Source organism: Sciurus vulgaris (assembly GCF_902686455.1).
Source record: "Sciurus vulgaris genome assembly, chromosome: 1".
Taxonomy (NCBI): Eukaryota; Metazoa; Chordata; class Mammalia; order Rodentia; family Sciuridae; genus Sciurus; species Sciurus vulgaris.
Genome location: NC_136461.1, coordinates 4358661 through 4385431, shown reverse-complemented (window position 1 = coordinate 4385431; position 26771 = coordinate 4358661). Strand labels below are relative to the sequence as shown.

Here is a 26771-nt window from a genome sequence, read left to right as displayed (position 1 = left end):
CACAGGATCACTGTATGTATTATGACAATTGAAAGCATCCAAACATGCTATATTGGAAATTTAGTAATTAAAGTGTTATATCCACACAATGGAACATGATGCTAGTCATTAGAAACAGAAAGAAAAGCTTACCCATTGCTGAGGATAAAGGGGAATATTCAGAATTATGGTGTTCATTTCTAAAATATGATGTAATGGTAGGTATAGAAAACTGCATTTTGCAAAAGGACATAAAATACATCCAAAATATGACATTTGGGAGATTATGGAAGTTTTTTTTTTTTTATTAGCTCTATTTCATGTAATTTAGCCATAATATAGGTATGTAACTTTTACAACTAAAACATTTAAATTAAAGAATAATTTTAAGCCACTGCAGTGGCATGTACCTATAATCCCAGCTACTCAAGAGGCTGAGGCAGGAGGATCCCTTGAGCCTATAAATTCAGGACCAAGGTAGACAACATAGCGAGACCCTATTTCTTAAAAAAAATAACATTGACTTTATCTGATGCCCACTATGGGCCAGAAGCTGTGTTAAATACAGAGACTAAAGATGAATAAAGGTGAGTTTTTCCCTTCAAGGAGCTCACAACCTAGCAGGTTAACATATCAGGACCAGGTATGGTGGGAATGCTGAAGAAGGTAATGAATGTCACCTGAGCCTCCAGAGAATATCACCATCACCATTGAAGCCACCTTAGATAGGGCAGTCCAGCAGTTCTCAAACTGCAGCCTAGGGACCTCAGTGGGGTATAGGGATCCACAGAGTCACAACTATTTACATAATGATGCTATGTCAAACTCTCATGAGTACAGTGATGTTCCACAGAGGCCACGTAATGTGTGATCTCACAAGACTGCGGAAGCAGAAAGGAGAATCCAGACATGTCCTATTAAGTCAGATATTAAAAATTTACAAAACTGTAAAAACAATGCCCCTCTAAAATTGCTGCTAATTTTTTTTTTTTGGAAAATGTAATTATTTCTCACAAAAAAAATCATTTATGATTTTCTATAATGGGTTTATTCTTTTTAAATGAACTAATGTATATTTTTTAATTGTCTCAGTTTTCATTTCAAATATAGTACCTAATTCTAGGTAAACAAACTCACATAAAGCAAAGCTCTTGGGGAATCCTCAATCATTTTTAAGTGTAAAAATATCCTGAACCAAAGAGTTCGAGAATGAGCTGTTTTGGGGGCTGGTTAGTGGCGGTGTGTTTGCTTGGGAGGATGACCGAGAGATGGGCATTGTAAGTAGAGGAAGTAGCCTGAGACACTAAACAAGTACACCTAGAAAAGGGAGTCGTTAGAAGATACACGTGGCTGGCACCACTCCGAATGTTCCTCAGGCAAAGTGCATTACCATCCAGAAACAGAACCTATAAGGTAAACAATGGGAATGTTAAATCATCACTTTCTTACCTCAAAAATACATGCAGAAGAGTTCCTTGCCAATCAGCTTTCAGAAATAGTGACTTTATTATTACTGGGAATGATAATAATTCAAATGTTTGGACTTGTTTCCTTAAATTGGAAGTTACCGAAGCTTCCATAACACTGGACTTGGAGAGGAAAGCATGGACTGATCCCATTTCGGATGCTTAAACACTCTGATGAGGGAGCACAAGCTCATTTTCACCAGGCACAAGACAAGAAAGAAAATTTATTCTAGCTATGCCTTTTTAGAGCAAAAACTTATGATATCCAATATTTCTACTTCCCAAGGATTTTTCCTCTTAATTTTTTTTAATGCTGAGATAATTGTAGATATGCATGCGATTGTAAGAAATAATTCAGAGAGATCCCATGTCCCTTGTCTTTCAAGATAAAGCATAATGAAAATGTGTGGGTTTTGTTAGAACCAACCTTTCACCAACCAGATACTATATCTTCCCAGGCCTGCACATCTTCATCTTTCCTCCTTCCTGCACCCACCTGCCATCAGTTAGCAATGATGTCAGCATGATCAGAATGTCTACTGTTAGGATGCAAGAGTAGAGACCTGTCAGACACCCCAAATAGAATGATATATTTGAGCCTTAGGAAGCCTGAATTTCAGCTTATTTAAAAAATAACATGAAAATAAAAGTCCTGATGTGTGCTTCTGCTTCCTAACTTCCATGAGGTGAACAGCATTCCCTTTCCGTGCCCTGCCACCGTGTTGATCTGCCTCATTTGGGTCCTGAACAATAAAGTGACTGACCCTGGAGAACCTCTGAAACTGTAAGTCCAAAATAAATTTTCCTCCCAAAAAAAAAAAGTCCTGATTTATGGATAGGGAATGCATTGAAATTTTGAAACGAGTCAGTAGTTTCATTCATTCAATATTTACTTAGAGGTAGCCAAGTCCAAAGGGACAGTAGTTTTGAGGACCAGCCACACCCACTTCTGGCAGTTCTGTTTTTCTTTTAACAATTAAAACCTAGAACAGAACATTATCCTTCGTCATTGGGGTTGCAAGAGAGGTTGTTTAAACAATAGCTATAATCATAAAACTTTGCCACATCATCCAGCTATTGCATAAAACATACCCGAGTGCACTTGCTCTCCAGGGGCCTCCTTCGAGTTTTATCTAAATGCCTTTGATGGAATGTATCTCACCTTGATATGCTACTTCAACAATCAATCCAGTTTCTTTTTCTGGACATTCCCTTTAAAACTCATGTCTTTCTACTCCCTACCTGAACTTTCCGGTATCATACAGCCTGATAGTTTTTATTGTTTATTTGGACTCATGATCCAAAAAAAAAAGGTCTTCTTTTCTACCGAGGGATCGGGCTTTGAGAGGGCACAGAGGCAAAGAGCTCCATGACTTCTGAAGTCAACAGCTTTCAGAGACAAGGCTCACACCTCTGATTCAAGGCCCATCTGTCAGTGGAGCCCTTGTGTATAAAGAAGGCTGAGGGGATGGCAGCAAACTGGAGGGAGGGAGCCAGGGGGCTCTGAGCATCTGCACAGACTAATCCCACTTGCACTTGTCACGTCAGTTTATTTGGGGTGGCTGCTAATGGAAATTGTAGGGATGCCTGGCAAATCATTCGGAGGGCTGCTTCCGCCCGCCCCCTTTTCTTACTGATGTGCTCAATACTTTCACTGTAGGTTGTTTCCATTCCCAGTCTTCTGAGGGAACTTCGTTTAGTTGCTGAAAGTAAAATGACCCATCAAAACATTTGGAATAAAAGCCACTGATACACCAACACTGTGGTGAGGAACATTCAAGAAATGCCAGGCCACTGTGGGAGTAACTAAAAAGGGTCTGGGAGCACAGGCACTTAATTGTCATTAGCCTTTCTCTGTTCAAACAAAATGGGACGTTTATTTTTCTTTACGTATTAAGCTGTGGGATATTATGCAGCCACTTTAAAAAATGGAGGTAAATCAATGTGTACTGCTATGGAAATATCTCCAACTAAAATGTTTAACTGAATACGTTAAGGCATAACATATGCTATTCTCATATGCGTATAGAAAATGGATATAAAGTTTATTACCTATATAGCTATTCCTGTGTATCTGTACATTCTTCTGAAAAAGGTTCCAGATGAATAACAAAAATTTTAATTACCTATAGTTAACTTTGAGGATGGGACAGAAAAAAATAAGGATTACTCTTCCTTTGATATGATTTAAATTTATTTACTATGTATAGTCATTCAACAAATGTTTATTGGGTGTTTATCACATATGAGATACTGGTTCTAGGTGCTGGAGATACAGCAGTGAACAAACCAAGACAAAAATTCCTGCCCTTATAGACAGACATGGAAGTGGAAAGACATGATAATCACACAAATATATGATCTAAGGTAATGATTGAAGGACCTTGATAAATGCTTGAAGAAAAATAATGTGGGAGAGAGGGATGATGGGGATGCTTTTTGGTCAAGGTAGGCCAAGGAAGTCTCTGAATCTGGAAGGAAGAGGAAGTGAACAGCCATGGATGGGGTGGGAGAATGTTCTACGCAGAGGAATTAACAAGTTCAAGAGCCCTGAAGCTAAGGCACACAATGTGTTGTAGGAACCACAATGAAGCCATGTAGCAGGTTGGGGCATGAGTCCAGGGAGGGCCCTCCACACAGCACCTCACATTCTGGGTGAGATCTTGGGGTTTTCTTTTAAGGACACTAGAAAGCTAACAGAGGGAATTATCTTACTGGTATATTAAAAGGATCACTCTGCCACAGCATGGAGAATATACCTCACATGCAAGAAAAGAAGCAGGTCAGTTAAGAGATTATCACAGACATCAAGACTTGATGGTGACTTGAAGGTACTAATTTCCCAAGGCTACTGTAACAAACTGGTTTAGTGTCTTAAAATAACAAATGTGTATTCTATTACCATTCTGGAGGCTGGAGGTCCAAAATCATCCCCCGGGCTAAAATCAGGATGTTTGCAGGGCTACATTCAATCCAAAGGTTCTAAGGAGAACCCTTTCCTGCCTCTTCCAACTTCTATTGGCCTGCAGCCACATGGCTCCAGTCTGTAAGGATAGCATCATCAAATCTCTTCCAACTTCACCTTCTCTCTTCTGTGCATATTGAGTCAGGTTTCCCTTCCCCTCTTACAGGAACACATGATAACATTTAGGGCCCATGTACACCATCCAAGATAATCTCTCCATCTTAACAGCCTTAACTTAATAGCATCTATAAAGACCCTTTTTCCAAATGAGGTAACAGATTTGACTCAAGATTAGGACCTGATAGTTTAGGGGGCCATTATTCAGCCTGCTACACCAGGAGTCAGTCATTTTTTTCAGTCAAGTACCAGATAGTAAATATTTTAAGCTTTGCCGTTTCTGTGGTCTCTGTCACACTACTCAACTCAGCCATTGTGGCACAAAGGCAGCCACAGACAATGTGTGAACAAATGGAAGTGTCTATGTTCCAATAAAACTTTATTTGCAAAAACAGCTGTGAGGTGTTAGACTGAGGTGGAGGCCTTAAAAAGTAGATGGATTTAGGATTGCTTAGGTTTTGCTAATGGATTGAGTGTGAAGTACAATAAAAAGAAATGCTTTCAGCCAAGATTTGACACTTGGAATTTTGGCTTGAACAATTGAGTTATTGCTGTAGCACTTAAAGGCTGGGGAGGAGCAATTTTAGGAGAGAGTGAGAATTCAGAATTCCATTTGGAGCCGAGCATGGTGGTGCACACCTGTAATCCCAGCCACTCTGGAGGTTGAGGCAGGGTGATTGAAAGTTGGAAGCCATCTGGGTAATTTAGCTGTGTCTAAAGATACAAATTTGGGAGTACTTAGCATTGGGTGGTGCTAACAGCACAGGGATAACTGAAATATCCTAGAGGAAGGAGTATAATTCACTTTTACTCCATCATAACTTTCAAAAAGATAAAAATGATGACTCTCATGCAAATATAAAGTATGTGTCAAGAGTTTTCTTCAGCTCTTTAATTAATGAGATAACCTGTAAGATGTTTAAACTGGTTTAAAGCAGAATTCCAAGAACAGATGTATATTTATAGGTAAGCAAGAATGCTTGCTAAAAGATGCAAAGTGGTTCATAACCTATTTCAATAAGGCAATAAAGTATCATGTTTGGGGTTATCTTTTCTACAGGGAAAAATCAGTTGCTTCTCTGGACAAGAATGATCTGTATTACTCTCTGTTCTCTATTTTTACCTCATCATTGACAATGTACTCATTTAAAGGTCCTCACCCATCGAATCGTCCCACAGGAGGATCTACCAGGCATTTGCAAAAGGACACCCAATAACCTCCTGCTCCTTTCCAAGTCTCAGAAAATTTTGCCTGACGTTGTCATTCGACATCTACTGAGCACCTACCAAGTGCACCAAGACACCATCCTTACTATTATAGGATGTCACTGAACAAAGTACAGACCCTACTTCTGCACTTACATTCTAGTGGGGGACAATGAACACAGCACAGACATTCTAGGGGCTGGGGGTGTGGCTCAGCAGGGGAGTGCTTGCCTCGTACGTGTGGGACACTGGGTTTGATCCTCAACACTACATAAAAAAATAGGTAGAATGGAGGTATCATGTCTACCTACAACTAGGAGAAATTAAAAAAGAAAGACAGCCTATAGTATGTGAGAAAGCTATGAGTGGAAAAACTAAAAGTAGGGCAGGTGAAAAGGGACCAGACGTGCCCGTGTCGGGCAGGTGCAATCTTAAATAGTGATGGTCAGGTAGGGAACATTAAGAAACTGACATTTGAGCAGAGGACAGGACGAACTGCAGGGTCCTGCGCCGGGGTGGGCTTTGAGCGGAATGGAGGCGACTTTGGAGCAGCACTCGGAGGATACAATGAAGAACCCATCCATTGTTGGAGTCCTGTGCACAGATTCACAAGGACTTAATCTGGGCTGCCATGGGACACTGTCAGATGAACATGCTGGGGTGATATCTGTTCTAGCTCAGCAAGCAGCTAACTAACCTCTGACCCCACTGACATTCCTGTGGTGTGCCTAGAATCAGATAATGGGAACATTATGATCCAAAAACAGGACGGCATCACGGCAGCAGTGCACAAAATGGCCTCTTGATCTCTTCCCTCAGTTCTCCAGCAGCCTGTCACAGGGATTCGATCCTACTATGTTAATTATCTTATAGGACTATTTAAGTTGCAGTGATGAAGCCATTCATTTAATGTGCTTTGCATCAGGCATTAGTCTGTTTATTTTCAAGTGACTTGCTTTTTAACCAGCCTATCAGGATGCTGTTAAGAAAGGATCATGTTTTGAAGCAGCATGTCAAGGTTACTTTGTATATAAAATTTCATTAGGTTAAACAAATCTGTTTGGAGGGAAAAAAAAAAAGAAAGAAACTGACATTTTACACCATGTATACAAGGTAGCCCATAAATATGTACAGTTCTCCTGTGTCAATCGAAAATTGAAAAGAAAGTCAACTGAAGAGCAGGAGATGTCACTCAGTGGTATAGCACTTGCCTGGCATGCGTGAGGCCCTGGGTTCCACCTCCGGTACTGAAAAAAATAAAAGGAATTCTCATTATCATCTAAGGAAAGGTTCAAAGGAGGTGAGGGAGTTAGTCATGTGGGTAACTGAAAGATTGTTTGAAATACAAGGGGAGTTTCGAGATTTGAATAGGTTAGTTTTTTTTCTTGTAATTGGTGAAGAGAAAAATGTAAGCAAAACAAAATCAGAATCATAGCTGGAGTGCAAGCAGTTCGTTTTTCTGCCTGTGGAGTGTTCCTTCAGGTTCTAGGCACACCGTGATGCTGGGGGACGAGGTGAGTGGGAAAGCAGAAGAATCATTTTAACAATGGTGATCTTTTCGCCCTTTCAGAATGGAAATTGGCTCTCCTTTTTTATTAGAGGAAACTCCCATCTGCCTTGCTATTCCACCCACAAAGAATCAGACTGCATGTGTGACAATACTTTAAGGAGAAATTAAAATTCTAGTAGTAAATAGCAATTCAAAAATAGGTTTCTTGAACGAGGATCTTCTGGTTAATCAAAGCGCTGCTCTGGAGTAGCCTGGGACTCCTGCTCTGATTTGCCAAACTCTCCCTTAGTCAACGAATGAAAATAAAGTTTTGTTTCTCTGCTTTTTATCTGGGAGGGGAAAGGGGGCGGGGATTATTTCCTTTTTAATTCAAACAGTGTACAGCACAGTTCTAAGACTTGTGCAAAGATTTCTCAAAGCACCATTTTCTCCAGTGACAAAGATTTCTTTCTTTTTCATCTTGTCAAACATAATCACTCACAGATAAAGTCAATTTGCTCTTTTGCCTTCGTGTTGGGCTATTTCCTTTTGCCAGCTGACTAACGTTTTCTAGGGCAGGTCGGAATTAATCATTCAGCACCCTGAGATTTTTCAGGCCAGCCAGGGCTGAGGATTAGAAACAATGAAACCCACGGTTCGCCTTCTGGACAAGAGGAGTGTGCACGAACCACCTTAGGAAGACCAGCGTGGGAATTTACCACATACCCCATTCTTGACTCTCCAGATCCAGGGAAGACCTGTTCATTGGTCACCCTCCCTACTAGTCATCGGCACTAATTTATTCCAGAAGTGGCGTCTGTTTCCCTCTTTCCCCAGGAGTTCACCATCAAGTCTAAGCCCTCGGAAGCCCCCAGGGCCTTCACCACAAAACCCCTTCCTTGCATTTACATTCTAGCAACTCCAAGCCCTGAGTGTTGTGTCTCCACCAAGCATCTTCAGGTGACCTGAAACACCATGTTCTTTGCATCAGGGTGGCATTTTAATTGACCACTTCTGCAGAGCCGAGTTCCATCTGCCTGCACTCTGGGGAAAAAAAAAAAAAAAAAAAGGTGGGGGGGCCACTTGCCCTTCTCACATCTGGAGGTTCAAGACCCAGAGGCAGAATATGGTCCCTGGCGCACACCCAGGAGCAGTAGGCTGGGACCAGCCAGCACTTTGAGGAGGGCCAGCCAGGGTGCTAGAACAAATGTCAAGGGGTATTTGCTGCAAAGAGTCTCCAGAAATAATGTAAAATTGTTCTGTCCTTTTAAAAATGGAAAATGCCTTGGCAGGGTGATATATTATTTGCCTGGCTGCATTTTCTCTCTGTCTCCATCAAGGCTTGAAAAGTACTGGCACTTCTGCCTTTTCAAGCGGAGCTCAGTGTAACTGGACCACATCTAATGCCTGCACGATGCAAATGAAGATTGAAACTGTTGTTTCCTTTGATGTGTGTGACTAAATGCTCAAAGGGGATATTTTCTTTTCGATCCTCTAGTGGATAGAGCCTCTTTAAAAATACCTGTTGGCTCCCTCTTCCCATTGGCAATTGAAGTAATTCCTGCGCTGGAGATGGAGGCTGGTACGGTCATGATGAATGGCTTTCTCCAGGAATCATACCCCTTCTGTGTTTGCGATGATGGTTAAAGTTCTGGAGGAATTAAGAAGCGTGAAAGGCACGTTAATGATGGGTATCTGCAATGAGCCACTGAGGCTTTCCTGAAAACATCCAGAGAGCACAATCAGAGAGTGACGTTGGGGAGGCAGAGGAGTCTGGCTGGGACTCCCAGGGGGCTCTTTTATCTCTTTCTGGCACCCAGGAGTGTAAAAGGGTCTGGGAAACAGGGTGGGGTCTGCTAGACACTGACCCACACACCTGCTCCCGGTTCAGTCTCACCCCTGTCCTCCCAGCCTCTAGGTGAAACCATCCTAGCGGGACTGGTAGAGTCTGAGCTCCTCTCTGAGCCAGGGTAGTCTCTGGAAAGACACATGCAAGCAAATCAATAGCTCCGATCACCATCAGAGCTGCAAGCTTCAAAACTGGCTCTGCCAGGTGCTCAGAACACTTTGACAGTGAGGGGAAGCATGAGTATAACCCACCTCAGTGACTTCTTCTTCAATCCTGTAACACACAAGGCAACCTGCAAGGGAAGCTTGTATTTAAAGCAAAACATTTGGAACTACCCATAAATCCTGACTTGGATCATTAATTTATGTTTAATGTATTTTTTTTTCCTGCAGTATCTCATTCAAGGAGGACATGAGGAAGCAGGTCATTCTGGAGGTGGAATAATTAGACAGTAGCTCCAGAATGCAGGGGACTTGTCAGCCCCCTCCATGGGACAAGCACACAACAGTGTACAATACTGAATGAATGAATGAATGAATGAATGAATGCCCAGTCCAGTCCTATTCAAAGGAACCAGATTGCTGTGAAGGCAAGAAAACACCTAGAAGAGAATTAAAAGTGGCCCTTGAAATGCATACTGTATTGGTTTGCTTTGGCTGCCATAACAAAATGTCACAGAATGGGAGGCTTAAACAACAGAAATGTATTGTCTCACAGTCCTAAAGGCTGGAGTCCAGGATGAAGGTGCTGTGAGGCTTGGTTTTTCCTCACATCTCTCTTTGCCTGGCAGATGGCCACCTTGTGATTGTGTCCTCCCGTGGACTTACCTCTGCATGGACATCCCTGGCATCTCTTCCTCTTCTTAAGAGGACCCATAGGATAGATTTAGGGCCCACCACAGCAGTCCCATTTCAACCTTCTAATCACCTCTTTCAAAGCCCTATTTCCAAACATGGTCAGGTTCTGAGATACTGAATGTTTGGGCTTCACCTTGTGAATTTCAGAGGACATAATTGATCCTATGAAAAATGTGAACTGTTCTTACACATTAAAATTCACTACTGTGGTGCCATTTTCTGCCAAGTCAATAAAGGCACTGTTTTCCAGGTCTTTCTTCCTTTCCAGTAAACCCTGGTGTGGATCATCCTTTAGATCCTGGATTTCTATCTTCTTGGGTATGCACATATGGTCGTGGCAGACCTAAGTCCCTATGCTCAGAGAAGTGGGACAAGTCACCGGGCCACAGTAGGGTGCTGGATGCTCCCCCAGCTGCATCCTCACTGTGTCACCAGGGATAGGTCACTTGACATTGCTGAGCAGCCATCACTACATCTTTAGAAAGGACTAATCATCCCCACCCTGCCTTCCCCTCCACATTTCCAGGATTCAAGGTGGCAAGTCCACCCTCTAAATGGAGGTTCACATATCTGCAGCGCATAAGACTCAGGATGAACAAGGTATATCCGCCTACAGCCTCTGTTTTAAAATATGATTTTTAAATTTTTTTTAGTTGCAAATAAACACATTACCTTTATTTTATTTATTTATGTGGTGTTGAGGATGGAACCCAGCACCTCACACGTGCTAGGCAAGCGCTCTACCACTGAGCCACAACCCCTAAAATATGATTTTTATATTAAAATCTGCAGAAGTGCATTAGGAAGCAGAATGGAAAGTTGGCATGACATGCCAACAAAATGGAAGACTGCAAATGAATTGTGTCCTTGCTACAGATGCGCTTCTGCCATCCCAAGCGCTTGGGCAGAAAAGTTGACGCAGTGCTGGTTTGCCCATGAAGATGGACGAGGATGCTCTCCGTGGATGGACACGGAACAGCTGCCAACCCGCACGGCAAAGTGAGAAAAGCCAGGTGCAGCACAAGGTAGTGCCATTTTTTAAGCAGGGCGGGGTAGGCAGGGGTAGTGTGGAGATTTATAAATGCTTGTGATTACAGGGCATAAAGCAAAGCAATACACGAGTGGAGCAGGTAAGGCTGTCTCTGAGTTAAGGCCCTACGGGGCCCAGAGAGGAGTGGGAAGGACCTTTCCCGAAACCCCTCCATACTTTTAGATATTTTTTAACACTCATGAACTACCTAGTTTTAAAAATGTATTGTTTTTTTGTTTTGTTTTTTTTTAATTGACTTGGTTATTTTCAAAGAAAAAAGAGACATTTTCTGTACTGTAGCCCAGATTCTTTGTAGGACTTTTACAACAGTGTGGCATAAAATACCAAAGAAAGAATAATGTTACATATTTTATAGATTACAAAGTTGGGGAAATAGCTAATGAACAACTGTTAGAAAGTTCATGGAAGTAGCTAATGAGTATCTACTTCAAAGTAGAAAAAAAGTTTTTCATTTATATCCAAACTAAATCTGGAGTGTCCTTTTATTATTATACTCCAGATTTAGCTTGGGTATAAATGAAAACTCACAAAGTATGTCAAGATTAGTAAGTTCTTTATTTTACTTGTGCAGAGTCATTTACTTATATTCCTAGTATTTAATGCCCAGTTGTGGTTGGAGGAATTCTATGAATTCAGGTCTATGAAAAAATGTTCATTTTTTAAATCTTGCCATTGAAGTTGCTTTATTTAACATTATTTTATAATGTAGCTGGTGTTCCTAAGCTTAGTGCTTGTGGGCAGCTGGAAATGTGGCTCAGTGGTGGAGCACCTGCTTAGCATGTAGGAGGCCCTGTGTTCAATCCCTAAAAAAAAAGAGTCCTGAAAAACGATAATTAATTATCGTTATTCAAATAATAGTTATCTTTAGAGGAAGATAACTCTCTGAAAAAGAAAAGACACAAGGTATTGGCCAATGTTAAATATTTTGAGTAATAGTGAATATAAAAGTTTATGTCCCCTCTTAGCCACTGAGAATTATTTCTCTACCATTTCTACCCATGTGGGTGAGGGATGGGGGAAGGGAGCGCCAGATCTCACATCCTGGGGGATTCTCCCTACAAATGTTATTAGTCATAAGAGTTTAGCTGTAAGATAACATGAATCCCATTATCCTCTTCAGTGGAAGCCTCCATCCATACACACGTGTGTCAGTGGGTAGGTAGCCATCAGTATTTGATCATGAATGAACACTGTACGAAATGCAGGCAGTTCACACATTCATTCATCAAACAAGTACTAAATGGATATATTCTCTGACACCTTAAGTGACCTCTTGAATCCTCAGTTTCTTCAGTGGCAATGTGGGATTAATGATAGAACCTGCCTTGTAGGATTGGTGAGGACATGGAAGGATTCGACACAATGCGTGGGGCTGGGGGTGTAGCCCAGCCCTAGAGCACCTGTCTGGTGTGCTCAAGGCCCTGGGTTCAAGTTCCTGCACTGCAATTAAAAAAAAAAAAAAATGTGAGCCGGGCACAGTGTAATCCTATAATCCCAGTTACTCAGGATACTGAGGCAGGAGGATGGCAGGTTTGGGGCCAATCTTAGTGACTTAGCAAACCCTGTCTTAAGGGGCTGTGTTTGTGGCTCAGGGGTAGAGGTGCTTCCCTAGCACGTGTGAGGCACTGAGTTCGATCCTCAGTACCACATAAAAATAAATAAATAAAATAAAGGAATTTTTAAAAAGATTTTCAGTCTAGTTTATTGTGTTTTTTTAAACTGTCTTAAAGAAAAAATAAATAGGTAAATAAACAAATAAAGATGTGACTCAGTGGTTCAATTGTAGTACCATAAAAAAAAGTCAGTGACAAAGTCTTCATAAACCCCTCACTTCAATGACAAAGACTTCATAAACCCCTCACTTCAAGTGCCTGACACAAATACTAGCTCTCTTGTTTTTTGTTTTATTTGGTGTTTGAGCTTCTGGTTTTAGCGGATTGCTGGAAAAGAGCTCAGGAACAGGGTCTAGATAGGTAGAGATCTGAGAATCCCTGCTCTTCAGGTGGGAGGTAAGGTCCAGGACTGGGCAGAATCTTAATAGGCTCTGTGTGACCACATGGACCACGTGAGCTTCCAGAGCAAGGGACATGTGTGACGCAGCCTGGGAGACGCCAATATTGATGGGGTGTTTAGAGACCGAGGGAAAAAGAAAACCAGAAAAGTAGAAAATAATACTGGAGAACGCGAAGGAAAGAAAGTTTTGAGAAGGAAGCATCCACGGAGTTAGATGCCATAAAAATTCAGGATAGAACCCCTCCATGCCCACCAGGATGACTGTCATCAAAACAGGAGAAAACAACAGGATAGCAAGCATTGGCAAGATGTGGAGAAACCAGAGCCCTCCTGCAGGCTGACGGGAAGGTACACTGGTACAGCGACTGCAGAACACAGTTCTTCAACAGACCGGACTAATACCGTACAACCCTGCAAGCCTCCTTCTGGGTGTAGCTCCCAAAGCGTGGGAAGCAGGGTCCCCAACAGATATTTGCACGCCCACGTTCATAGCAGTGTTGTTCACAATGACCAAAAGGTGCAGGCAACTCAGGCGTCCGCAGATGGACAGATGGGCACATTGAACATGGTATACTCACACAGCGTAATGTCATCCAGACGTGAAGAGGAATGGAATTCTGATATGTGCTACAGCACAATAAATTACTGAGGCTGGCTTTGAATTGGGATTCTCCTGCCTCAGTCTCCCGAGTCTCTAGGATGACAGGCATGCACCACCATACCCAGCTTGGATTCCAGTTTCAAAAACAATTTCTAGTCACCTCTTGGGTCTCCCTGTCCACCTCCCAGGTCCACGTGCCTCACCACGTCCACCTTGGCGGTCTTCATTCTTGACGTCAAGGGCAAGCCCCTGATCAGCCACAACCACAAGGGTGAAGTGGCCATGAGCGAGACCAACCACTTCATGCCTCTGCTCACACAACGGGAAGAGGAGGGTGCCCTGGCACCACTGCTGAGCCATGGCCAGGTCTACTTCCTGTGGACCAAACACAGTAACCTCTACTTGGTGGCCACCACACTGAAGACCACCAATGCCTCCGTGCTACAGTCCTTCCTCTACAAGACTGTGGAGGTCTTCTGTGAATCCTTCAAGGAGCTGGAGGAGGAGAGCATTGTCATTGTCTATGAGCTGCTGGATGAGCTCAAGGACTGTGGTTTCCCACAGACCCCGGACAGCAAGCTCCTACAGGAGAACATCACGCAGCAGGGCAACAAGCTGGAGACTGGCAAGTCATGGGTGCCACCCACCGTAACTAATGTGGTGTCTTGGCGCTCTGAGGGCATCGAGTATAAGAAGAGTGAGGTCTTCGTTGATGTCAGAGTGTGCAACCTGCTGGCCAATGCCAATGGCAGCGTCTTGCCGAGCAAGATCATGGGTACCATCAAGCTCAAGGTGTTTCTCTCCGGGAGGCCTGAGCAGCAACTTGGCCCCAATGACCGCGTGTTCTTTGAGCTCACTAGATTTTCAGGCAGCAAGAACAAGGTCATGGAGCTGGAGGATGTCAAATTCCACTAGTGCATGTGACTCTCACGCTTTGACAACGACCGCGCCATCTCCTTCATCCTGCCTGATGGTGACTTGGAGCTTATGTCCTACCGCCTCCACACCCAGGTCATGCTGCCGATCTGGATTGAATCTGTCATTGAGAAATTCTCCCATAGCCTAGTGGAGAATATGGTCAAGGCCAAGGGCCAGTTTAAGAAGCCATCAGTGGCTAATGACATGGACATATCTGTTCCCATATCCAGCAATGTCAACTCCCCACACTTCAAGACCAGCGTGGGCAGTGCCAAGTATGTGCCAAAAAAGAATGTCATTGTTTGGAGTATCAGATTCTTCCCGGAGGCAAGGAGTACCTGACGTGAGCCCACTCTGGCCTCCCCAGTGTGGAGAAGGAAGAGGTAGATGGCTGGCCCCCCACTGGGGTCAAGTTTGAGATTCCCTACCTCACCGTCTCTGGCATCCAGGTCCCTCATACGAAGATCATTGAGAAAAGCAGTTACCAGGCCCTGCCCTGGGTTCGTATATCACCCAGAGTGGGGATGATCAGCCTCAAACCAGCCAGATGGGAGAAGAAGTAGGGGTCTGAACATGGGGCGCCCTCTCCCCAGGGCCCCACTGCATGTTTTAGAGAGGCTGGAGGTGTGGTGGGGTGTTTTGTGCATGCGTGTGCTTGCGTGTGCGTGCGTGCGTGCGTGCGTGTGTGTGTGTGTATGTGTGTGTGTGGGCAGGCCACTGACTTAGCAAGTTTCTTACTCTCAGCACTCAACCCCCTCCTCCTGATGGTCTCTTTGCCTCCCTTACTCTTGGGGTTCCCCACCCCTATTTCATAAGAAGAAATATCAGAGGGCCTTGAAGCCCCCCTCATGAGTGCCTTCTTGCAGTGACCTGCCTTAGGGTGTATTGGGGACCCCTCCTTCTTCACAGCTGCTGAACTCAGAGGTCCCTCTGGCCTGTTACTCTGAGCTTTAAATGATGAATCAAAAAAAAAAAAAAAAAAAATTCTAAAAGGGCAATCAGAAAAGACAACCCTTAGAGGGTACTTGAACAAAGACCAAAGCAGTTGAGGAAGGAGTCATAAGGATTCTGGGGGAACAGTCAGTGCAAAGGTCCTGAGGTAAGTGCTTCCCTGTGCATCAGAGGAAGAGCAGAGAGGCTAAACTACTATAGCTGAGTAGCAAAGGAGAGTGTAGGAGAGGCACTCAGCATCAACAGGGGTAAGTAGAACCAATGAAGGGGACTTTGCTGCATGGAAGGTCATCAGTGGGGGACGAAGCACAATGATCTGGGACACAATCTGCAGTCCTGAATCTGGCCAAAGAGTGAAGAAAGACAATTGCAGGGGAGGTGGGGGTGGGCAAGGGGGAAGCAGGCAGACCAGCCACAAAGCAGCTGCACAGTCCAGGCAGGCCGTGACGCCAGGTTGCCCAGAGTGAGATCGATAGGGGTAGTGAGAGAGAATCAGGTTTTGGATTGAGGATGAGGACAGAGCAGCCAGGAGCAGCCAGGAGCAGCCGCAGACTAGACCCGGAGGTGGGGTGGGGGAGAGGGAAGAACCAAGAATGACTCCGAGGAGGGTGAGCGTGTTGTGGAGGAAGATTAGACCTGCTGCTGAGTGGCCTTGTCTTGGCCAGCTCTCCCCCAGGGAAGCTGACCCCTTCAAAAGACGGTTCTCTTTTCACTTGGAACGTGAACTTGGAGCTTCTCTGCTACATCACAGAAACATAATCAAGAGTCTGCTTTCCGCTTACTCTGCTGTTGGTGCGTCAGGAATAAGCCTGGTGAAGGTTAATAACTTGGTGGTCAGTGGCTTTAGCAGGGAACTGAAGTGAAGCCCAAACACAGCCTATTATTCCTGACGGCCTCACTGTGGCTTAGGTGCCCGAAGGAGAGAGCCACGAGTTGATTTCTGAGGGGTTATTTTATTGTATTTGCTAAATGTGGCTAGGTCTGAAATACCTTTAGAATATTGAGAAACCAGATGTGTCAGAAGAGGGGGTGTCACTAAGTGGGTGGCGCACACGCTTTTCTAAAGGAATGGCCCTCTAGATCAATGGTTCTCAAAGTGGGGTCCCTGGGCTAGCTGCATCAGCATTATCTGGGAACTTGTTAAACGTGCAGAGTCTGGGGCCCCGCTCCCACCCTGCTGAGTCAGAAACGCCTAGAGAGGAGCCCAGTGGTCTGTGGCAACAAGACCCCCAGGTGACGCTAATGGATGCACGCTCCATCTGAGCTGCTGCTCCAGGTTCTCAGCTCCCCTCCTAATCTTTACCTTTGTGAGAGGTAAACTGGAGAAAGTTGGACATGGCGGGAGGGGACCTTTCTTTGAGACTCCACCTTCTAGGACCCTATCTGGAGTTTTCTTTACTTTGAAATGGGCTCTGTTTACTTAACATGCACACACGAAGCAGAGGGGATCCTGTCCACGCATGTCACTGTGGGCATTCAGCCAGTTACACACACATGTCCAGTTGCTACGGCAAGCAGAAAACAGTCATGTGTCCTATACGATTTCTAATGGCTAAATGGCAATACCAAAACTCTTTCCCTCTGGTGCAAAGTTTCTCTGCAGAGGAAAACAGTGGCAAAGATGCCCAGCATTGTTGTTTTTTAAACACTAGTCAAAATTGAGTCTGGCTTTTTCAGTGTTTGTATGCCTGAGATAAAACCAACTGTTCTTTTGGCGTGACATCTTTTAATGTGCCAATGAAGATTCCTTGTAAATAGGATGGAGGAGTGGCCCCTCTAAAGGCTAGCCTACCTGACAGTTTGAAATGAAAGTTTGAGTCTTTACAGCAATCCAGCTGGATGCTTAGTGATGTTGCTGAGCTCACCAAATGTGTGCTCCGAAGCACACGAAGTCCCTTCTCAGGGTCCCACAGTCTGGTGGCCCATCCATCTAAGTGACTGTCTTCTGTTCACTGATGTGCTCCTGTGATTTGAAGGGAAGCGGTAGTAGCCTGGAATTGCATATGAATGCAGGTGCCAAGTCAGCACCCATGTAGCAGATCTCATTTTCTTACAGCCCAAGGTGACAGGTCACCAGGCTGTTTCCTACTGTCCAGGGCTGGAAACCCTGCCTGGGAAAGAGAAGCTACTTGCCCCAGGGAACACAAGCTGCTGGCGTCAAGGGCAGGAGAGAAGAATCCCCTCATTTTCTACACCTTTCCTCAGAGGTCACTTTCTCTGGGTGAAGACAGCCGACAGACCCTGGGAAGGGAGGGATCGGCTCCGGCAGAGCTGGGGCATCTGGAACTAGACCAAGCGTATTCCTGGTCAGAGCTGGGAACGGGGGATAAGGAGCAAAGAGGCTGCCCACACCGAGGGGCAATAGTGGCCCTCCAGAGCCTTGGCTGGCCACACTGTCCCCCAGCATCAGACTTGGTAGGCACCCAAGGCAGAGCAGCACTTGGTGAGGCCAGCCTGGTACCCAGCGTAGGACAGAGGGGCCCTCCCTCCACACACAGGACCCAGGAGGGAGCCTCTCCTCCCAGTTCACACCCAGTCCTGCCCTCGCTCCCCCCAGCAGGCCTCCCCAAAGACACAATTAAACGCTACACAGTCGTTTAACAAGATCTGGGATCCTCGGGACATGTTCATGACAACAGGCTGAAGCCCCAGTGGGGCCTAATTCTCCAAACTATCACATAGTCAGCAGTAAATTGTACAAAAGGGAAAAGGAAACCCGAGAGGGAAGGTGAGAGGGTTTGTTTCCAAACTCCTATTTGGCTGTCCGTACCATGGGATCAGCAGAAACTCCTCAGCTGCCTTCACTCTGGCTTACAGCTTGACTTTGCAATTTGGGAACATCCTACCAAAAAACGCTAGATCAATGGCCAGGCCTGGATTCCAGTCCTGCCCCTGCCAATATTGGATGGTGACATTGGGCGAATCGCATGGCTCTGTGAGCTTCTCTTTCCTCATCTAAAAATGTATATAATCATACCAACTCATGGTTTGTCACGAAGATCAGAGAATACCTGTAAAAATTCTCTAGGAAATACAAGATCCCCCGGAAGTGGCAGGTGGAGCAACTGCCACCTGCCCTTTATCTTCCGTATGTCTGCAGAGCTCTCTGCTGGCCTGGCCATTCATTTTCATTCTATACTGCAGAACCCTCGCTTGATGTTGCAGGAGTTTCAAAAGCAAGCTCTGGCAATTTAACACGGAGGCTTAAATGTTCTCGTTTTGTTTTCTACATTATTTCTCATTTGGGTTCACAGAGCCTATTGGACCCACTGTACTCAACCGATGGAACTGGACTGCTTTCACTCTGCGTGCTGGAAGCAAGAGGGAGATGCATGTCAACTTTTGAGTAGAGGGTAGATCACACTTAGAAACAGCACCGGACAACCTGACACTACAGCATCAAGGCAGTGCTCCCAGCTGGTGAGGAAAAATGCTTTGCAAATTCTAAACACTGGTCTCCATTCACCCAGCTGGCTTCTTCCACCTCCCAAAAACCTCTAAGGATTTGCTGGGTAATCAGCTCAGAGTGGGAACCCCAAGTTGCCCTCCAGAGAGGGAGAACACTGAGTATCCCAAGAAATAGCTGTATGAAGTGCCGAGGAAACGAAAGCTGGCCCTGTGGGAGGTCACGAGGAGAGGAGACCGGAGGCATCCGCCTCCCATAGTATTGTGATCGCCATCAGATCAGTTGCCTTGCTCTGTATTCGCTTGTGAACCCACTGGTATGTGCATTTCTACACCAGCTCAGGCACTGTTCTTGGCTCCAGGCATCCAGTAATGAAAGAGACATGTCCCACCATCATGGGGTCTCGCATTCCAGTGGGAAAGACGGAAACAGCAAGTAGAAGTAGGACAGTTGGCAAGCAAGGAGAGGGGGCAGGGAATGCCTTGCTGCTGTGGGGACAGCAGTGGGAGAGCTGCTGTTCCAGCTAGCTCAGTGGGGACTTCGTGGGGAGAGCTCCCCAGGTCCAGGGAACAGCCTGTATGGATGGCAGAAGGAGGCAATGTGCTTGGTCCGATATAACCAAAAGTTCCTTTGTAAGAATTTTCAGCAAAGGGACTCAGATGATCTAAACTTTTGGAAAGCTGGGATTCTGTTTCTTAATGTTTTCCAACCATTTATCGAATTGAATTGAATTTCATCGACTTTGCAAAGAATTAGCTGCATGACCTTGGCTAAATCCTTGTGCAGACACCTGTCCCAAAGTTCCTTCTTTTGCACATAGTGGGCATTAACCAGCGTCTGTCCGATGGAGATCTGCAGCTGCCTCACTGGGACAGGAAGGTGGAGGACGGCTCCTCCCGACTCCAGCATCTGCCTGTGTGACCTCAAACTGCTGGAACGATCATCAAGTTACCGAGGCTCCCCGTACTCCGTTCCAATTGGATTATTACAGCTCATTTCTCTCCAGAACGACCCAAACCCCTCCCTGGACTCTCAGCCACAAAGGGGAAATTAACAGTAACATAAAAAGTTAAGAAGGTGAGAGAACATTATCACTCTTGTCAACAATAAAATCTGCTGCTGATGTTCAGTTGTGAAGACAGGCACATCTATTATTTATAGAATACAGATTGTTAAATATTAAACACTTGAGCCTGGGACAGTGTGAGGGTAAAATCGGGAGTGTGGACTTGTCAAAACCGTAAAAATGGTAACTCTTTGGAAGGGTGAAGTGCACCTACCTTTATTACCGTTTTTATTGCACTGTAAATTAAGAGGGGAAACCCATGATGTGTCAATTTCAAGTTAGGATGCCGTTAGGATGGCATCTGTCTGTACTTAACTCTGCTCGGCAAATAGTGACTAGCCCCCTTGCCTGGAACTATTAACCATTTCAGCTGGAAGGAGGGAGAAGATAGGTTGTCTTCCTTATTTACCACCTGAGGGAATGAAGGCAAAGAAAGCATTTTAGGAGCTGGTAATTTTTCTTGTAGCTATTTGCATGCTGCCCAAAGGCTTATGCCGATGAAGGCAAAATTAACTCTTAAAAATCTTGGAAGTCACATGTGATACCGAATATCTTAATTTTTATAAGATTTATTTTTTACCTGCCTCGATTTACCCTAATTTTAATTGCAACGCAAAGCCAAACACTTGAGCCACCACTGTTTGCTTCTTGGGATGGAGTAAGACATCATGAGATCCGTCAGCACCTGAGCGCCCACACAGCCCCTAAGGATGGGTGGAAGAGCCTGATTGCTGGATTTGCTGCTTGTAATAAAATGATGTTTTTTTCCTCTTGCAAAGGAGATTTCTGCATCCAGTTTGTTTTTCCTTTTTAAAAAACTGTGTTGAATGAAGCCAAAATATTTCCAATGGAGCACCTAATTCAAATACAAATTCTGCCCACGAGTGCGTAGGCAGCCTTATGTTTAATAAGTGCTCAGCAGGGATTATGCATTAAATTATCTCCCTTAAATACTTGCTGATAGACTTATCAATATCTGGATTCATTTTAATGTTAAAGAAGTAAATTTTTAGCATTTCCATTTTAGGTAGGGAAGGAAAAACTACAACTTCATTGTGTAACAATTTTAACCTTGATTATCCCTCTTTCTGATTGAACCCTATACAATGATATTAAATTCAAAAATTAATCTAGCCTGCAGAATGGATAATTAGTCAAAACTAGGGAAAAGTCACAAGAAATTAACAATGAAATCAATTCCTTGATTTTATGTCACACCTCTTTCTCCTGGGATTTTGAGGCACATTTTCAATATGAGCTCATTGTCTTCTAAATTCTGCTGATGTTATATTCTGGAAAGATCTGGACTCTTCTTCTGAGGGAGAGGAAAGCTGAGGTAAGGCCAAGTTCCATAATGACAAGAAGAAAAACTAGAAGATGAAATGGTTTGGAAAGAAAACACTAGGAGAGAGGTAGAGCCAGAACTCAGAGCACCTGAGGTGACACAGCAAGGGAAGAGGTGTTGTCCAATGGTTAGCGATGGCACAGAGAGAGTCACTTCCAAGGAGCTGCTGGGTGTGGAGGATCAATCATCCAGTTTGGAGCAGGTAGGTAGAAAGGTCTTGGAGGAAGACCCCTAGAGAAAAGGGAGACTTGATAGAACAGACAGAATGATGAAGAGCTTGAAAGGCAAGAAAGGCAATTAGACGCCAAGAAATACGACAAAAAGTGTACAGGAAACAATGGCCCAAAGCAAAGCGGCCAAAGTATGTGCTAATGTGTGGCAATCTAGGGAACATAACATTTTTTTTAATATTTGGAAAAATAGCACAGATTTCACCATCTGGTCAGGCGTTGAACACTCCTGAGTTAGTCATTATAATGAGAAGCCATCCGTTGGTTTTTAACTTTTAAATTCAAACTAGACGTAGCACCCAAGACTTGGTTGCATCTGCGGGACAGAATGCAAATGTTTCTGATCTTGACCTTGTGAGAGTGTTGCCGACAGATGTTATGATGGTGAACAGGGAAGGAAAGCGTGGGGTGTAAAGGTCTTTGTCTAACAAAGCAGAGGGCAAATGAAATTGTGGACAGTTCCCTGGGCGTGGTGGCACATGCCTGTTATCCCAACTACTCCAGAGACTGAGGCGGAGGCTCACAAGTTTGAGCCCAACCTCAGCAAATCTGCCAGAGCCTGTCTCAAAAAATAAAAAGGGCTGCAGATGCTGCTCAGTGGTAGAGCACCCCTGGGCTCAATCCCCAGAACTGAAAAAAAAAAAAAAAAAAAAAAGAAAGAAATTGTGAACAACCGATATAAAATAAATCAAAATAGAATTCTATTCTTTAGAGTTAGAAAAGTGACTGATAGAAGAATTTAAAAATAATAATGTAAATATCAAACATTGAGAGAAGAAAGAAAACACAAGAAGGGACTCATGAAGAAACAGGTAATCTAACATACCTATAACAAGAAAACAGACTGAATGAGTCATCCAGAAACTGCCCCAACACACACACACACACACACACACACAGAGTCCAAGCCCGAATTCACTGACTCCTACCAACTGTTTAAAGAGGAATTAACTTCAATTCTTCAAAAACTCCTTCAAAAAACAAAGCAGGAGAAAACACCTTCCAACTCATTCTATAAGACCCGTATTCCTTGATTTCAAAGCCAGACAAAGGTAACACAAGAAAATGACATACCAGTATCCCTCAATGAAATACTAGCAGACCAAGCCCAGCAACACTCACAAATACTAGCAAATAAAACACTAACAAATCAGATTCATATAAAAAGTATTATGTGACCAAGTGGGATAAAAAGTATTATGTGACCAAGTGGGATTAACCCTGGGATGGCAATGTTGGTTTAACATATGAACATCGATCAATGTCATACACCATAACAATTGAATAAAGGATAAAATGATACGACCATCTCAATAGACACAGAAAAAGCATTTGACAAAATGCAACACCCGTTGGCATTAGCAGCATTCAACAAACTAGAAGTAGGGAGGAACTACCTCAAAGGCCATCTCTGAAAAACCCACAGTGAAACGTCACACTTAACAATGAAAGACTGAATGCTTTTCTGCTAAAATCATGAGCAAATCAAAACGGTTACCCTCTCCAACACTATTAGACATTGTGCTCGAGCCAGGGCAATTAGGCAAGAAAAAAAAAAAAAAAAAAAGCATCTAGAAGAGGTAAAACAGACTCTATTCTCAGGTGATATAATCATATTTACAGGAAATCCTAAGGAATATGCTCACATACAACTCTCAGAATGAATAAGTTCAACGGGGTTGCAGGATATAAAATCAATGTATGAAAATCATTTTACTTCTATACACTAGCAATGAACAATAGGAAAATGAAATTAAGAAAACAATCCATTTTTAAAAACTAAAAAAATACAAAACATTGAAGATATTCTCTATTGAAAATAGACAAGACCTAAACGAGTGGAATTCACGTTCATGGATCTGGAAACTTAACGTTAAGATGGCAGCTCCCCAGAGTGATCCATAGATTCAACAGGGCTCCAGCCAGAGCTCAACGTGAGAGCTAAGACTGTGAAGATCTTAGACGCAAACGGAAATAGCTTCCCCAAGCATTGACAGGCAATGTGTTCTTAGATATGATTGAAAAGTATTAGTGACAGAAGAAAAAAATAGATAAATTTTAAACTTCAGTGACTCCAAGGACACCATCACAATGGCAGAAAATAGAATGCAAATCATATATCCGGCAAGGGTCCAGTATCCAGAATACAGAAAGAATTCTCAACTGTCTTTTTTTTTTTTTTTTTTTTTTTGGTACTAGGGGATTGGTACTGTGGCTCTACCATTGAGCCACATCCCCAGCCCTATTCTGTATTTTATTTAGAGACAGGTTCTCACTGAGTTGCTTAGCACCTCACTTTTGCTGAGGCTGGCTTTGAACTCACCATCCTCCTACCTCAGCTTCCCAAGCTGCTGGGATTACAGGCATGCACCACTACACTCGGCTAAATTCTCAACTCTTAAAAAACTGATAATCCAGGGGCTGAGTTTGTAGCTCAGTGGTAGAGCGCTTGCCTAGCATGTGTGAGGCACTGGGTTTGATCAAGAGCACCATATATAAATAAATAAATAAAATAAAGGTATTGTGCCCATCTACAACTAAAAAGAAATTTTAAAAAATGATAATCCAGTTTAAAAGTTGGCAAGGACTAGGGGTATAGCTCAGTGGTATAACACTTTCCTAAGCATGCATGAGTCTCTGAGTTTAATCCCCAGCACCACAATAATAAATAAACATAAATATAAAATATAAAATTTATATATACATATATATATCAGAGGATTTGTAGAGACATTTTTCCAAATAAGACACATAAGTGACCAATATGCTTATGAAAAGATGCTCAGAATCATTAACAACTAGGAAAATGCAAACCAAAAACATGATCAGTGGCACTTCATATCCACAGGATGTTACAAGAAAAGAGACAAGATGGGGCTGGGGATGTAGCTCAGTGGGTAGAGTGCTTGCCTCACATGCACAAGGCCCTGGGTTCAATCCCCAGCACCACCAAAAAAAAAAAAAAAAAAAAAGGAGGAAGACAAGACACATGGGAGAAGTTAGTGGGAATTACTAGCCTCAGGGGTTGAGGCCCATGGAGGGTTGGGGAGATGAAGAGGGAGTGATAATGGTCGGTGGGGTTACCTTTTCAGGGCACAGGTGTGTTCTGGGTTTAGAGAATGGAGCACACTGGATCTGGAGCTGGTTGTACAACTTTATGGGTATACTTAAAACCACTGAACTGCAAACTTTAACAGGGTAAGCTATATGGTAGGTGAATTATATCTTAATAAAGCCATTATAAAAATAAAGAGAGAGGAGAGGACAACGAGGAAGGGGGTTTATGGAAGCTAAATCTTCATCTTTCTATTTAGGAGTCAAAAGATATTGTCCAAAATTGATAAAGCAAACAATAGAGGTATAATTATTAGAGCAGCAGGGGAAATTCCAGAAGAATTAAAGCAAGAAATGATTAAAGTTGTTTTGGGGATGGAGGGCTGAGTGAGCATGAGGCTTTTCAGCATTATTATCTCTTTTCTACTTTTTAGTGTGTATTACTTTGATCTAAAGTCTCTGTATACATAAGTTCTCCAAAAAGCAAGTTTTTGTTTGTTTGTTTGTTTGTTTTAACAAAGATCCTGGACACTGGTGCCAGGAAAAGGGAAGCTGTGGACAGTGCTCGTGGGACACAGAGATGGAGCCTCTGGCCCCAGCCTCTTCCAGGAAACTGTCCACAGGCTAGAATCTTGTCTCTGCTCCCTGCCTGCTGCTCTTCCTCGCTGCGTCTCCTGCTGGGTCCAGATGACCCTGTCTGTGCTTGAGCAAGGGTAATGACTGAGACAGATTTTTCCCAACCAGCTGAGAGCTCGGAGAGTGACACTTTGTCAAAAATGGAACGGTGAAAAGAATTAACTGTAAAATTAATTAAATGTCATGCACTCAAAAACGCAGCAAGACTGAGGCAAGAACACAGGCCAAGCTTAGACAGCCAGAATTCAATTTCCATGAACTCTTTAGCGCCCCCCCACCAGTGTGCCAAGAAACTGGGGGTCCGCGCTGCCATCAGTGTCAACTCCCCTCGGCTCCTACTGCTTTAATCCCCAACCACTCCTGTCCCGGGTTGAATCTGTTGCTCAGCGAACACATCGCTCAGACAGCTCTCTATTTGATCCAGTACTCAGAATTTTTTTCTAAAGAGAAAAACAGTGTGTAAGGTAATTTTGTCCCAGATCTTTCCCTCCGAGTCATGAACATAATAGATTTGACTTTTTACTCGTGTTCCCCCCTAAGAAGCATAAAAGAAAGGTTACGCTGGCAGGCAGCTAGAAAAGAGTTTAATTAATCCCAAAGTGTGCGCTTCATTTGGAAAGTGCATCACAAAAGAATCCTGTGTCTACTGAACTAGATCCTTCAGGCTATTATGCCTCCGCAGATAGTGAGATTTTTCTGAGGGAGCCTCGTCCCTTGCGGTCTGGAAGGCACTGCCATTAAACTAAGATCCACACAGGGAACCAGGATTGAAGATGCTGAGGGTGCAGGAACTTTCCCCTTGGCAGGGGAAAGTGTCCCACTATTTGTGGAAGGAGGACTATGCCCTAACACTGTGGGTTTCCTCACTCCCAGGCGGGGCGGTGCCCAGTGGGCGCTCCCCAGACCACCCCATGAAAGAGCCAAGGTGTGCCCTGGGTTAGGCCCACTCCTCGGATGCCAGCCTTTTTCCAAAAGCAGACCCTGCTCTCCTTAGCAGGACTCATCAGAAGCTAGTTGCCTCAAAGAAAAGATGCGATTGCATTTTGATTTAGTAGTTGTCTATCAATCAGGTGAGTAACCGAGGGGAAAGCCAGGGTGCTGCACCGTGGGTGGACCTTGGAGACGGGATACTGTACGATTCCACTCATATGAGGTCTTGAGAGCAGCCAGGGTCACAGAGACAGATAGCAAATGTGGCTGCCAGGGGCTGGGGGAGGCTAAGGAGGTCACGTTTAATGGGGACAGAGCTTCAGTTTTGCAAGGTGAGAAGTTCTGCAGAGGGACAGTGCTGATGGCTACAAGGCAGTGCAAATGAACTTAGTGCCACTAAACTGTGCACTGAGAAATGGTTAAAATGGTGAATTTTAGATATGCATACTGTACTACAATTTAAAAGAATTAATTAAGGAAGAGAGCTTAAGGCCGATTCTATTTTAAAAATACACAATGTTCTGATTCGTTGTAGGGATCAGCATGGCACTGATTTCCAAGGCAGTGTGAAACCCAGGACAGGTGCCTCAGTGGGCATCTGAGGGTGAGCCCGGACTCTTCTGGAGACTGGGAGGTAGGAAA

General features: G+C 43.9%; 2 pseudogenes across 2 annotated transcripts; both read left to right on the top strand.

The window, feature by feature from the left end:
- Window positions 1-6151: 6151 nt before the first annotated feature.
- LOC306655158 (ragulator complex protein LAMTOR5-like) lies at window positions 6152-6816 on the top strand (annotated as a pseudogene). The gene has a single exon. The product of its transcript is annotated as a ragulator complex protein LAMTOR5-like (transcript).
- A 6682-nt stretch (window positions 6817-13498) lies between these two features.
- On the top strand, window positions 13499-15082 carry LOC306654537 (AP-1 complex subunit mu-2-like; annotated as a pseudogene). Its single transcript has 2 exons — window positions 13499-13509; window positions 13782-15082. The product of its transcript is annotated as an AP-1 complex subunit mu-2-like (transcript).
- Window positions 15083-26771: the final 11689 nt, after the last annotated feature.